Genomic DNA, 13,494 nt, shown 5'->3' on the forward strand with positions numbered 1-13,494 from the left:
CCTGACTATCACTAGTACTGCATCATTAATCCTTTATGACAGATTATTTACTCATTATTATAATACATCCCGAATGTGGTGAACGAGTCGAACTAATCACATTAAAATAAACACGAGAGTGTCAATGAATGAAGGATTCTTGTAACATGTGTACGGGCAGGACATACACTCGAATCGACACAATTTCCTTATTTCGTTCATATCAGACTCTATTCATTTTCAATGCACAAAGACTACCGAAAAATTGAGTATTGGCGACATTCAAAAATTAATGGAGGACCCGGGCATCGATCCCGGTACCTCTCGCATGCTAAGCGAGCGCTCTACCATGTGAGCTAGTCCCCCTCTTGGGTAATATGTCATTAAATAACGCCTTTATGCGTACAGATGTCATTCAGTCACTTTATCGGTTCTAACTACAGTTCAAAGTAGTCTCGAGAGCTACGTACATTTGTACATAATGAAGATTTATTTATATTTAGCACAATTACGTGATATGCCTACAACTGCTTTGGCGGTCGGTCGTTAAAACAAAATGAATAAGGTTGAAACGTGGTACATGCATAACAAGCCGCTAATGTGCATTCGCTAAAATTCCTTGAACAATGGTAATATTTGAGAGTGAAATGGGACCAAAAAATATCCCGTGAGGCGGAGTCGAACCACCGACCTAGAGATGTCAGATTTTCTTATTCCACTACAGTCTCCCGCTCTACCAACTGAGCTATCACGGGGTCTGTATACAAATGGTTAAATTGATGATTTATACGTATTTGGATGTATTGTACATTTAGTAATAAAAACAAAAAAGCGCCATCAATTGAATCTAAAACGTATATTAGGGGAAGGAGGGGCGATAATTCATTAAGATATTTCAATTAGCAAGAGTAGCAGAGAAAACAAGTAAGTAGAATGACGGATCGGTTGCGCTTAACATATATCGCCTACAGCAATCAATACTATGAATTTTGCGGATGCGTTCAATATATTAACAAGATAGCAGTGAGCGTTAAGTACCTAAAAATGATGGACGTTAATAAGTCCTCGGAAGTATAGTGGTTAGTATCCCCGCCTGTCACGCGGGAGACCGGGGTTCGATTCCCCGCCGGGGAGGACATTATTTTTTACTTGGCTTAATTTGGATTTTCATTCTTTAATTGTCAATTTGACCGCTATATATAGTAACAGTGGATAATACCTGTGTAAGGGTTTGAAACCAATCCAACTGTCATATTGTTTATGCCGTAGCATCTCCAGTTCATGTCATCAGAAGACCAGTTAAGTTTTGAACACGTTCCCAACCTTTAAATGTGTCTACTTTTTAGCATTCATGAACATATTTTTGAAAAAAGACGCAAAGATAAACTAAACCTGACTATCACTAGTACTGCATCATTAATCCTTTATGACAGATTATTTACTCATTATTATAATACATCCCGAATGTGGTGAACGAGTCGAACTAATCACATTAAAATAAACACGAGAGTGTCAATGAATGAAGGATTCTTGTAACATGTGTACGGGCAGGACATACACTCGAATCGACACAATTTCCTTATTTCGTTCATATCAGACTCTATTCATTTTCAATGCACAAAGACTACCGAAAAATTGAGTATTGGCGACATTCAAAAATTAATGGAGGACCCGGGCATCGATCCCGGTACCTCTCGCATGCTAAGCGAGCGCTCTACCATGTGAGCTAGTCCCCCTCTTGGGTAATATGTCATTAAATAACGCCTTTATGCGTACAGATGTCATTCAGTCACTTTATCGGTTCTAACTACAGTTCAAAGTAGTCTCGAGAGCTACGTACATTTGTACATAATGAAGATTTATTTATATTTAGCACAATTACGTGATATGCCTACAACTGCTTTGGCGGTCGGTCGTTAAAACAAAATGAATAAGGTTGAAACGTGGTACATGCATAACAAGCCGCTAATGTGCATTCGCTAAAATTCCTTGAACAATGGTAATATTTGAGAGTGAAATGGGACCAAAAAATATCCCGTGAGGCGGAGTCGAACCACCGACCTAGAGATGTCAGATTTTCTTATTCCACTACAGTCTCCCGCTCTACCAACTGAGCTATCACGGGGTCTGTATACAAATGGTTAAATTGATGATTTATACGTATTTGGATGTATTGTACATTTAGTAATAAAAACAAAAAAGCGCCATCAATTGAATCTAAAACGTATATTAGGGGAAGGAGGGGCGATAATTCATTAAGATATTTCAATTAGCAAGAGTAGCAGAGAAAACAAGTAAGTAGAATGACGGATCGGTTGCGCTTAACATATATCGCCTGCAGCAATCAATACTATGAATTTTGCGGATGCGTTCAATATATTAACAAGATAGCAGTGAGCGTTAAGTACCTAAAAATGATGGACGTTAATAAGTCCTCGGTAGTATAGTGGTTAGTATCCCCGCCTGTCACGCGGGAGACCGGGGTTCGATTCCCCGCCGGGGAGGACATTATTTTTTACTTGGCTTAATTTGGATTTTCATTCTTTAATTGTCAATTTGACCGCTATATATAGTAACAGTGGATAATACCTGTGTAAGGGTTTGAAACCAATCCAACTGTCATATTGTTTATGCCGTAGCATCTCCAGTTCATGTCATCAGAAGACCAGTTAAGTTTTGAACACGTTCCCAACCTTTAAATGTGTCTACTTTTTAGCATTCATGAACATATTTTTGAAAAAAGACGCAAAGATAAACTAAACCTGACTATCACTAGTACTGCATCATTAATCCTTTATGACAGATTATTTACTCATTATTATAATACATCCCGAATGTGGTGAACGAGTCGAACTAATCACATTAAAATAAACACGAGAGTGTCAATGAATGAAGGATTCTTGTAACATGTGTACGGGCAGGACATACACTCGAATCGACACAATTTCCTTATTTCGTTCATATCAGACTCTATTCATTTTCAATGCACAAAGACTACCGAAAAATTGAGTATTGGCGACATTCAAAAATTAATGGAGGACCCGGGCATCGATCCCGGTACCTCTCGCATGCTAAGCGAGCGCTCTACCATGTGAGCTAGTCCCCCTCTTGGGTAATATGTCATTAAATAACGCCTTTATGCGTACAGATGTCATTCAGTCACTTTATCGGTTCTAACTACAGTTCAAAGTAGTCTCGAGAGCTACGTACATTTGTACATAATGAAGATTTATTTATATTTAGCACAATTACGTGATATGCCTACAACTGCTTTGGCGGTCGGTCGTTAAAACAAAATGAATAAGGTTGAAACGTGGTACATGCATAACAAGCCGCTAATGTGCATTCGCTAAAATTCCTTGAACAATGGTAATATTTGAGAGTGAAATGGGACCAAAAAATATCCCGTGAGGCGGAGTCGAACCACCGACCTAGAGATGTCAGATTTTCTTATTCCACTACAGTCTCCCGCTCTACCAACTGAGCTATCACGGGGTCTGTATACAAATGGTTAAATTGATGATTTATACGTATTTGGATGTATTGTACATTTAGTAATAAAAACAAAAAAGCGCCATCAATTGAATCTAAAACGTATATTAGGGGAAGGAGGGGCGATAATTCATTAAGATATTTCAATTAGCAAGAGTAGCAGAGAAAACAAGTAAGTAGAATGACGGATCGGTTGCGCTTAACATATATCGCCTACAGCAATCAATACTATGAATTTTGCGGATGCGTTCAATATATTAACAAGATAGCAGTGAGCGTTAAGTACCTAAAAATGATGGACGTTAATAAGTCCTCGGAAGTATAGTGGTTAGTATCGCCGCCTGTCACGCGGGAGACCGGGGTTCGATTCCCCGCCGGGGAGGACATTATTTTTTACTTGGCTTAATTTGGATTTTCATTCTTTAATTGTCAATTTGACCGCTATATATAGTAACAGTGGATAATACCTGTGTAAGGGTTTGAAACCAATCCAACTGTCATATTGTTTATGCCGTAGCATCTCCAGTTCATGTCATCAGAAGACCAGTTAAGTTTTGAACACGTTCCCAACCTTTAAATGTGTCTACTTTTTAGCATTCATGAACATATTTTTGAAAAAAGACGCAAAGATAAACTAAACCTGACTATCACTAGTACTGCATCATTAATCCTTTATGACAGATTATTTACTCATTATTATAATACATCCCGAATGTGGTGAACGAGTCGAACTAATCACATTAAAATAAACACGAGAGTGTCAATGAATGAAGGATTCTTGTAACATGTGTACGGGCAGGACATACACTCGAATCGACACAATTTCCTTATTTCGTTCATATCAGACTCTATTCATTTTCAATGCACAAAGACTACCGAAAAATTGAGTATTGGCGACATTCAAAAATTAATGGAGGACCCGGGCATCGATCCCGGTACCTCTCGCATGCTAAGCGAGCGCTCTACCATGTGAGCTAGTCCCCCTCTTGGGTAATATGTCATTAAATAACGCCTTTATGCGTACAGATGTCATTCAGTCACTTTATCGGTTCTAACTACAGTTCAAAGTAGTCTCGAGAGCTACGTACATTTGTACATAATGAAGATTTATTTATATTTAGCACAATTACGTGATATGCCTACAACTGCTTTGGCGGTCGGTCGTTAAAACAAAATGAATAAGGTTGAAACGTGGTACATGCATAACAAGCCGCTAATGTGCATTCGCTAAAATTCCTTGAACAATGGTAATATTTGAGAGTGAAATGGGACCAAAAAATATCCCGTGAGGCGGAGTCGAACCACCGACCTAGAGATGTCAGATTTTCTTATTCCACTACAGTCTCCCGCTCTACCAACTGAGCTATCACGGGGTCTGTATACAAATGGTTAAATTGATGATTTATACGTATTTGGATGTATTGTACATTTAGTAATAAAAACAAAAAAGCGCCATCAATTGAATCTAAAACGTATATTAGGGGAAGGAGGGGCGATAATTCATTAAGATATTTCAATTAGCAAGAGTAGCAGAGAAAACAAGTAAGTAGAATGACGGATCGGTTGCGCTTAACATATATCGCCTACAGCAATCAATACTATGAATTTTGCGGATGCGTTCAATATATTAACAAGATAGCAGTGAGCGTTAAGTACCTAAAAATGATGGACGTTAATAAGTCCTCGGAAGTATAGTGGTTAGTATCCCCGCCTGTCACGCGGGAGACCGGGGTTCGATTCCCCGCCGGGGAGGACATTATTTTTTACTTGGCTTAATTTGGATTTTCATTCTTTAATTGTCAATTTGACCGCTATATATAGTAACAGTGGATAATACCTGTGTAAGGGTTTGAAACCAATCCAACTGTCATATTGTTTATGCCGTAGCATCTCCAGTTCATGTCATCAGAAGACCAGTTAAGTTTTGAACACGTTCCCAACCTTTAAATGTGTCTACTTTTTAGCATTCATGAACATATTTTTGAAAAAAGACGCAAAGATAAACTAAACCTGACTATCACTAGTACTGCATCATTAATCCTTTATGACAGATTATTTACTCATTATTATAATACATCCCGAATGTGGTGAACGAGTCGAACTAATCACATTAAAATAAACACGAGAGTGTCAATGAATGAAGGATTCTTGTAACATGTGTACGGGCAGGACATACACTCGAATCGACACAATTTCCTTATTTCGTTCATATCAGACTCTATTCATTTTCAATGCACAAAGACTACCGAAAAATTGAGTATTGGCGACATTCAAAAATTAATGGAGGACCCGGGCATCGATCCCGGTACCTCTCGCATGCTAAGCGAGCGCTCTACCATGTGAGCTAGTCCCCCTCTTGGGTAATATGTCATTAAATAACGCCTTTATGCGTACAGATGTCATTCAGTCACTTTATCGGTTCTAACTACAGTTCAAAGTAGTCTCGAGAGCTACGTACATTTGTACATAATGAAGATTTATTTATATTTAGCACAATTACGTGATATGCCTACAACTGCTTTGGCGGTCGGTCGTTAAAACAAAATGAATAAGGTTGAAACGTGGTACATGCATAACAAGCCGCTAATGTGCATTCGCTAAAATTCCTTGAACAATGGTAATATTTGAGAGTGAAATGGGACCAAAAAATATCCCGTGAGGCGGAGTCGAACCACCGACCTAGAGATGTCAGATTTTCTTATTCCACTACAGTCTCCCGCTCTACCAACTGAGCTATCACGGGGTCTGTATACAAATGGTTAAATTGATGATTTATACGTATTTGGATGTATTGTACATTTAGTAATAAAAACAAAAAAGCGCCATCAATTGAATCTAAAACGTATATTAGGGGAAGGAGGGGCGATAATTCATTAAGATATTTCAATTAGCAAGAGTAGCAGAGAAAACAAGTAAGTAGAATGACGGATCGGTTGCGCTTAACATATATCGCCTACAGCAATCAATACTATGAATTTTGCGGATGCGTTCAATATATTAACAAGATAGCAGTGAGCGTTAAGTACCTAAAAATGATGGACGTTAATAAGTCCTCGGTAGTATAGTGGTTAGTATCCCCGCCTGTCACGCGGGAGACCGGGGTTCGATTCCCCGCCGGGGAGGACATTATTTTTTACTTAGCTTAATTTGGATTTTCATTCTTTAATTGTCAATTTGACCGCTATATATAGTAACAGTGGATAATACCTGTGTAAGGGTTTGAAACCAATCCAACTGTCATATTGTTTATGCCGTAGCATCTCCAGTTCATGTCATCAGAAGACCAGTTAAGTTTTGAACACGTTCCCAACCTTTAAATGTGTCTACTTTTTAGCATTCATGAACATATTTTTGAAAAAAGACGCAAAGATAAACTAAACCTGACTATCACTAGTACTGCATCATTAATCCTTTATGACAGATTATTTACTCATTATTATAATACATCCCGAATGTGGTGAACGAGTCGAACTAATCACATTAAAATAAACATGAAAGTGTCAATGAATGAAGGATTCTTGTAACATGTGTAAGGGCAGGACATACACTCGAATCGACACAATTTCCTTATTTCGTTCATATCAGACTCTATTCATTTTCAATGCACAAAGACTACCGAAAAATTGAGTATTGGCGACATTCAAAAATTAATGGAGGACCCGGGCATCGATCCCGGTACCTCTCGCATGCTAAGCGAGCGCTCTACCATGTGAGCTAGTCCCCCTCTTGGGTAATATGTCATTAAATAACGCCTTTATGCGTACAGATGTCATTCAGTCACTTTATCGGTTCTAACTACAGTTCAAAGTAGTCTCGAGAGCTACGTACATTTGTACATAATGAAGATTTATTTATATTTAGCACAATTACGTGATATGCCTACAACTGCTTTGGCGGTCGGTCGTTAAAACAAAATGAATAAGGTTGAAACGTGGTACATGCATAACAAGCCGCTAATGTGCATTCGCTAAAATTCCTTGAACAATGGTAATATTTGAGAGTGAAATGGGACCAAAAAATATCCCGTGAGGCGGAGTCGAACCACCGACCTAGAGATGTCAGATTTTCTTATTCCACTACAGTCTCCCGCTCTACCAACTGAGCTATCACGGGGTCTGTATACAAATGGTTAAATTGATGATTTATACGTATTTGGATGTATTGTACATTTAGTAATAAAAACAAAAAAGCGCCATCAATTGAATCTAAAACGTATATTAGGGGAAGGAGGGGCGATAATTCATTAAGATATTTCAATTAGCAAGAGTAGCAGAGAAAACAAGTAAGTAGAATGACGGATCGGTTGCGCTTAACATATATCGCCTACAGCAATCAATACTATGAATTTTGCGGATGCGTTCAATATATTAACAAGATAGCAGTGAGCGTTAAGTACCTAAAAATGATGGACGTTAATAAGTCCTCGGAAGTATAGTGGTTAGTATCCCCGCCTGTCACGCGGGAGACCGGGGTTCGATTCCCCGCCGGGGAGGACATTATTTTTTACTTGGCTTAATTTGGATTTTCATTCTTTAATTGTCAATTTGACCGCTATATATAGTAACAGTGGATAATACCTGTGTAAGGGTTTGAAACCAATCCAACTGTCATATTGTTTATGCCGTAGCATCTCCAGTTCATGTCATCAGAAGACCAGTTAAGTTTTGAACACGTTCCCAACCTTTAAATGTGTCTACTTTTTAGCATTCATGAACATATTTTTGAAAAAAGACGCAAAGATAAACTAAACCTGACTATCACTAGTACTGCATCATTAATCCTTTATGACAGATTATTTACTCATTATTATAATACATCCCGAATGTGGTGAACGAGTCGAACTAATCACATTAAAATAAACACGAGAGTGTCAATGAATGAAGGATTCTTGTAACATGTGTACGGGCAGGACATACACTCGAATCGACACAATTTCCTTATTTCGTTCATATCAGACTCTATTCATTTTCAATGCACAAAGACTACCGAAAAATTGAGTATTGGCGACATTCAAAAATTAATGGAGGACCCGGGCATCGATCCCGGTACCTCTCGCATGCTAAGCGAGCGCTCTACCATGTGAGCTAGTCCCCCTCTTGGGTAATATGTCATTAAATAACGCCTTTATGCGTACAGATGTCATTCAGTCACTTTATCGGTTCTAACTACAGTTCAAAGTAGTCTCGAGAGCTACGTACATTTGTACATAATGAAGATTTATTTATATTTAGCACAATTACGTGATATGCCTACAACTGCTTTGGCGGTCGGTCGTTAAAACAAAATGAATAAGGTTGAAACGTGGTACATGCATAACAAGCCGCTAATGTGCATTCGCTAAAATTCCTTGAACAATGGTAATATTTGAGAGTGAAATGGGACCAAAAAATATCCCGTGAGGCGGAGTCGAACCACCGACCTAGAGATGTCAGATTTTCTTATTCCACTACAGTCTCCCGCTCTACCAACTGAGCTATCACGGGGTCTGTATACAAATGGTTAAATTGATGATTTATACGTATTTGGATGTATTGTACATTTAGTAATAAAAACAAAAAAGCGCCATCAATTGAATCTAAAACGTATATTAGGGGAAGGAGGGGCGATAATTCATTAAGATATTTCAATTAGCAAGAGTAGCAGAGAAAACAAGTAAGTAGAATGACGGATCGGTTGCGCTTAACATATATCGCCTACAGCAATCAATACTATGAATTTTGCGGATGCGTTCAATATATTAACAAGATAGCAGTGAGCGTTAAGTACCTAAAAATGATGGACGTTAATAAGTCCTCGGTAGTATAGTGGTTAGTATCCCCGCCTGTCACGCGGGAGACCGGGGTTCGATTCCCCGCCGGGGAGGACATTATTTTTTACTTAGCTTAATTTGGATTTTCATTCTTTAATTGTCAATTTGACCGCTATATATAGTAACAGTGGATAATACCTGTGTAAGGGTTTGAAACCAATCCAACTGTCATATTGTTTATGCCGTAGCATCTCCAGTTCATGTCATCAGAAGACCAGTTAAGTTTTGAACACGTTCCCAACCTTTAAATGTGTCTACTTTTTAGCATTCATGAACATATTTTTGAAAAAAGACGCAAAGATAAACTAAACCTGACTATCACTAGTACTGCATCATTAATCCTTTATGACAGATTATTTACTCATTATTATAATACATCCCGAATGTGGTGAACGAGTCGAACTAATCACATTAAAATAAACATGAAAGTGTCAATGAATGAAGGATTCTTGTAACATGTGTAAGGGCAGGACATACACTCGAATCGACACAATTTCCTTATTTCGTTCATATCAGACTCTATTCATTTTCAATGCACAAAGACTACCGAAAAATTGAGTATTGGCGACATTCAAAAATTAATGGAGGACCCGGGCATCGATCCCGGTACCTCTCGCATGCTAAGCGAGCGCTCTACCATGTGAGCTAGTCCCCCTCTTGGGTAATATGTCATTAAATAACGCCTTTATGCGTACAGATGTCATTCAGTCACTTTATCGGTTCTAACTACAGTTCAAAGTAGTCTCGAGAGCTACGTACATTTGTACATAATGAAGATTTATTTATATTTAGCACAATTACGTGATATGCCTACAACTGCTTTGGCGGTCGGTCGTTAAAACAAAATGAATAAGGTTGAAACGTGGTACATGCATAACAAGCCGCTAATGTGCATTCGCTAAAATTCCTTGAACAATGGTAATATTTGAGAGTGAAATGGGACCAAAAAATATCCCGTGAGGCGGAGTCGAACCACCGACCTAGAGATGTCAGATTTTCTTATTCCACTACAGTCTCCCGCTCTACCAACTGAGCTATCACGGGGTCTGTATACAAATGGTTAAATTGATGATTTATACGTATTTGGATGTATTGTACATTTAGTAATAAAAACAAAAAAGCGCCATCAATTGAATCTAAAACGTATATTAGGGGAAGGAGGGGCGATAATTCATTAAGATATTTCAATTAGCAAGAGTAGCAGAGAAAACAAGTAAGTAGAATGACGGATCGGTTGCGCTTAACATATATCGCCTACAGCAATCAATACTATGAATTTTGCGGATGCGTTCAATATATTAACAAGATAGCAGTGAGCGTTAAGTACCTAAAAATGATGGACGTTAATAAGTCCTCGGTAGTATAGTGGTTAGTATCCCCGCCTGTCACGCGGGAGACCGGGGTTCGATTCCCCGCCGGGGAGGACATTATTTTTTACTTGGCTTAATTTGGATTTTCATTCTTTAATTGTCAATTTGACCGCTATAGTAACAGTGGATAATACCTGTGTAAGGGTTTGAAACCAATCCAACTGTCATATTGTTTATGCCGTAGCATCTCCAGTTCATGTCATCAGAAGACCAGTTAAGTTTTGAACACGTTCCCAACCTTTAAATGTGTCTACTTTTTAGCATTCATGAACATATTTTTGAAAAAAGACGCAAAGATAAACTAAACCTGACTATCACTAGTACTGCATCATTAATCCTTTATGACAGATTATTTACTCATTATTATAATACATCCCGAATGTGGTGAACGAGTCGAACTAATCACATTAAAATAAACATGAGAGTGTCAATGAATGAAGGATTCTTGTAACATGTGTAAGGGCAGGACATACACTCGAATCGACACAATTTCCTTATTTCGTTCATTTTCAATGCACAAAGACTACCGAAAAATTGAGTATTGGCGACATTCAAAAATTAATGGAGGACCCGGGCATCGATCCCGGTACCTCTCGCATGCTAAGCGAGCGCTCTTTTTTTTTTTTTTTATCTTTATATTTATTAAACCTCAATTCTATTATTTACAACAAATTTTACATATTATCACAGAAAACATAGAGTCCCTATACTACCATTCTACAGCATTCTTTCTTTTTACAACCAATAACAATCACACAAATCCTAAACTTACTTCATTATATCAATAACAGCGTATATGTATATAGATACCTTGTATTAAACAATTATTTTTAACTGTCTATTCAAATATTCAACAATGTTCATTTGTAGCGTTTGCGGATGGATTCCATTCCTGAAAACACATTCAACGAAGTCAAAGTTTTTTTTCTAAATAAACACAAAAAAAAAATTAGCTTGCAACTAAGTACTTATATACCGCAAAATAATATAACTAAATTGAATCACTCACAGAATTATACATACTTTCATGCAAACCTATCACACAAAAGACTTATAAATAACTTCATTATAATGTCGACAATTTATTACATTTCACATAGTTTATCATCAATTGAATAGCTTCCTTCGCTTTGTCCGAATAAAAATCCGTCTCTGTTATGTCATCATACTGCTTAAAAAGTAATCGCAAATAATGTTCATATCTTGCATCCCGGTTATCAACCGCTTCAACAGATTTTCTATTTACATTACATGTAACTATAAGGTTCTTATTAATGATCTTTCCGATCAAAACATCACCACTTGTAAGACTTCTTTTACAAACAATTTTCCCGAATTCTTCATGTTTCGATTCTATAATATCTTTATTACAAACATCACTATTTTGTTCTTTTATTTCAATTTCTTTACTATGTTTACGTTTCACTATTTGTTTACGTTTTTCTTTACACTCTTTTGTCTCTCCTACAGGTAAATTCCTTTCGCTATTAATAACCTGTTTTACGGGTATATCAACATCATTAAATGTACATCGTTCTATATTTTTATCCACGTGTTGAATTGGAATACTATGTGTGAATGAAGAGGCTCCCATAAGGGGAATGTCTGTAATCATTGTACTTTCCTCGCATTTATCCACGGTACAAGCTTCAATGTTAATATTATCAATTACAATACTTTCATTATCATCAACGTTCAACACGTCTGTGTTACTTTGAATGAAATTAAATTCTTTCAAACGTTTATTATCTCTCTTTCTTGCCGATTCTGATTTACGTTTTACCTGCTTATTTGTATCAGTATTAGAGAACATAACCGAAATTCTTGTTTTGTCATTATCACCATGGAAACTATATGTTATTATTCCATACTCCTCACATGCACATTCTAGCGCCTTTATAAGAAACTTGGGTAATCTATCCATAACGCACAGTCAATGTTTTCATATATGAAACAAAATAAACCAACGGAGCCTCTGATCAGGTTCGATACACAATTTAGCCGTCAAAATAGATATTTCAAAACAGTTATTCTCTTTAAAATAGAAGAAATTACTTACTGCAAACAAGGTCCGAAAATTATAAACATTTCACTGCTTGGAGTTCCGAGCATAACCTTGATAACAGAATCAAATATATCCTACTTTCAAAAAGACGTGTATACACTTCAGAACACTAACCGGAAGTCCTCATCGATCCCGGTACCTCTCGCATGCTAAGCGAGCGCTCTACCATGTGAGCTAGTCCCCCTCTTGGGTAATATGTCATTAAATAACGCCTTTATGCGTACAGATGTCATTCAGTCACTTTATCGGTTCTAACTACAGTTCAAAGTAGTCTCGAGAGCTACGTACATTTGTACATAATGAAGATTTATTTATATTTAGCACAATTACGTGATATGCCTACAACTGCTTTGGCGGTCGGTCGTTAAAACAAAATGAATAAGGTTGAAACGTGGTACATGCATAACAAGCCGCTAATGTGCATTCGCTAAAATTCCTTGAACAATGGTAATATTTGAGAGTGAAATGGGACCAAAAAATATCCCGTGAGGCGGAGTCGAACCACCGACCTAGAGATGTCAGATTTTCTTATTCCACTACAGTCTCCCGCTCTACCAACTGAGCTATCACGGGGTCTGTATACAAATGGTTAAATTGATGATTTATACGTATTTGGATGTATTGTACATTTAGTAATAAAAACAAAAAAGCGCCATCAATTGAATCTAAAACGTATATTAGGGGAAGGAGGGGCGATAATTCATTAAGATATTTCAATTAGCAAGAGTAGCAGAGAAAACAAGTAAGTAGAATGACGGATCGGTTGCGCTTAACATATA

At 37.4% G+C, this 13,494-nt stretch overlaps 21 non-coding genes across 21 annotated transcripts; 4 read left to right on the forward strand and 17 right to left on the reverse strand.

Annotated features, from left to right (window-relative positions):
* Nucleotides 1-272: 272 nt before the first annotated feature.
* Nucleotides 273-345, reverse strand: Trnaa-agc (transfer RNA alanine (anticodon AGC)). Its single transcript has one exon. It is a non-coding gene; the product is annotated as a tRNA-Ala (tRNA).
* A 297-nt stretch (nt 346-642) lies between these two features.
* Nucleotides 643-734, reverse strand: Trnay-gua (transfer RNA tyrosine (anticodon GUA)). Its single transcript is given in 2 exon segments — nt 643-678; nt 698-734. It is a non-coding gene; the product is annotated as a tRNA-Tyr (tRNA).
* Nucleotides 735-1,642: 908 nt separating this feature from the next.
* Trnaa-agc (transfer RNA alanine (anticodon AGC)) lies at nt 1,643-1,715 on the reverse strand. The gene has a single exon. It is a non-coding gene; the product is annotated as a tRNA-Ala (tRNA).
* Nucleotides 1,716-2,012: 297 nt separating this feature from the next.
* On the reverse strand, nt 2,013-2,104 carry Trnay-gua (transfer RNA tyrosine (anticodon GUA)). The gene is given in 2 exon segments: nt 2,013-2,048; nt 2,068-2,104. It is a non-coding gene; the product is annotated as a tRNA-Tyr (tRNA).
* Nucleotides 2,105-2,411: 307 nt separating this feature from the next.
* Nucleotides 2,412-2,483, forward strand: Trnad-guc (transfer RNA aspartic acid (anticodon GUC)). Its single transcript has one exon. It is a non-coding gene; the product is annotated as a tRNA-Asp (tRNA).
* Nucleotides 2,484-3,012: 529 nt separating this feature from the next.
* Trnaa-agc (transfer RNA alanine (anticodon AGC)) lies at nt 3,013-3,085 on the reverse strand. The gene has a single exon. It is a non-coding gene; the product is annotated as a tRNA-Ala (tRNA).
* Nucleotides 3,086-3,382: 297 nt separating this feature from the next.
* Nucleotides 3,383-3,474, reverse strand: Trnay-gua (transfer RNA tyrosine (anticodon GUA)). The gene is given in 2 exon segments: nt 3,383-3,418; nt 3,438-3,474. It is a non-coding gene; the product is annotated as a tRNA-Tyr (tRNA).
* A 908-nt stretch (nt 3,475-4,382) lies between these two features.
* On the reverse strand, nt 4,383-4,455 carry Trnaa-agc (transfer RNA alanine (anticodon AGC)). The gene has a single exon. It is a non-coding gene; the product is annotated as a tRNA-Ala (tRNA).
* A 297-nt stretch (nt 4,456-4,752) lies between these two features.
* Nucleotides 4,753-4,844, reverse strand: Trnay-gua (transfer RNA tyrosine (anticodon GUA)). The gene is given in 2 exon segments: nt 4,753-4,788; nt 4,808-4,844. It is a non-coding gene; the product is annotated as a tRNA-Tyr (tRNA).
* Nucleotides 4,845-5,752: 908 nt separating this feature from the next.
* Nucleotides 5,753-5,825, reverse strand: Trnaa-agc (transfer RNA alanine (anticodon AGC)). Its single transcript has one exon. It is a non-coding gene; the product is annotated as a tRNA-Ala (tRNA).
* A 297-nt stretch (nt 5,826-6,122) lies between these two features.
* Nucleotides 6,123-6,214, reverse strand: Trnay-gua (transfer RNA tyrosine (anticodon GUA)). The gene is given in 2 exon segments: nt 6,123-6,158; nt 6,178-6,214. It is a non-coding gene; the product is annotated as a tRNA-Tyr (tRNA).
* A 307-nt stretch (nt 6,215-6,521) lies between these two features.
* Trnad-guc (transfer RNA aspartic acid (anticodon GUC)) lies at nt 6,522-6,593 on the forward strand. Its single transcript has one exon. It is a non-coding gene; the product is annotated as a tRNA-Asp (tRNA).
* Nucleotides 6,594-7,122: 529 nt separating this feature from the next.
* Trnaa-agc (transfer RNA alanine (anticodon AGC)) lies at nt 7,123-7,195 on the reverse strand. The gene has a single exon. It is a non-coding gene; the product is annotated as a tRNA-Ala (tRNA).
* Nucleotides 7,196-7,492: 297 nt separating this feature from the next.
* On the reverse strand, nt 7,493-7,584 carry Trnay-gua (transfer RNA tyrosine (anticodon GUA)). The gene is given in 2 exon segments: nt 7,493-7,528; nt 7,548-7,584. It is a non-coding gene; the product is annotated as a tRNA-Tyr (tRNA).
* A 908-nt stretch (nt 7,585-8,492) lies between these two features.
* Nucleotides 8,493-8,565, reverse strand: Trnaa-agc (transfer RNA alanine (anticodon AGC)). The gene has a single exon. It is a non-coding gene; the product is annotated as a tRNA-Ala (tRNA).
* A 297-nt stretch (nt 8,566-8,862) lies between these two features.
* Nucleotides 8,863-8,954, reverse strand: Trnay-gua (transfer RNA tyrosine (anticodon GUA)). Its single transcript is given in 2 exon segments — nt 8,863-8,898; nt 8,918-8,954. It is a non-coding gene; the product is annotated as a tRNA-Tyr (tRNA).
* A 307-nt stretch (nt 8,955-9,261) lies between these two features.
* Trnad-guc (transfer RNA aspartic acid (anticodon GUC)) lies at nt 9,262-9,333 on the forward strand. The gene has a single exon. It is a non-coding gene; the product is annotated as a tRNA-Asp (tRNA).
* Nucleotides 9,334-9,862: 529 nt separating this feature from the next.
* Trnaa-agc (transfer RNA alanine (anticodon AGC)) lies at nt 9,863-9,935 on the reverse strand. The gene has a single exon. It is a non-coding gene; the product is annotated as a tRNA-Ala (tRNA).
* Nucleotides 9,936-10,232: 297 nt separating this feature from the next.
* Trnay-gua (transfer RNA tyrosine (anticodon GUA)) lies at nt 10,233-10,324 on the reverse strand. The gene is given in 2 exon segments: nt 10,233-10,268; nt 10,288-10,324. It is a non-coding gene; the product is annotated as a tRNA-Tyr (tRNA).
* A 307-nt stretch (nt 10,325-10,631) lies between these two features.
* Nucleotides 10,632-10,703, forward strand: Trnad-guc (transfer RNA aspartic acid (anticodon GUC)). Its single transcript has one exon. It is a non-coding gene; the product is annotated as a tRNA-Asp (tRNA).
* A 2,493-nt stretch (nt 10,704-13,196) lies between these two features.
* Nucleotides 13,197-13,288, reverse strand: Trnay-gua (transfer RNA tyrosine (anticodon GUA)). The gene is given in 2 exon segments: nt 13,197-13,232; nt 13,252-13,288. It is a non-coding gene; the product is annotated as a tRNA-Tyr (tRNA).
* Nucleotides 13,289-13,494: the final 206 nt, after the last annotated feature.

This window comes from Mytilus edulis, chromosome 11, assembly GCF_963676685.1.
Source record: "Mytilus edulis chromosome 11, xbMytEdul2.2, whole genome shotgun sequence".
NCBI lineage: Eukaryota > Metazoa > Mollusca > Bivalvia > Mytilida > Mytilidae > Mytilus > Mytilus edulis.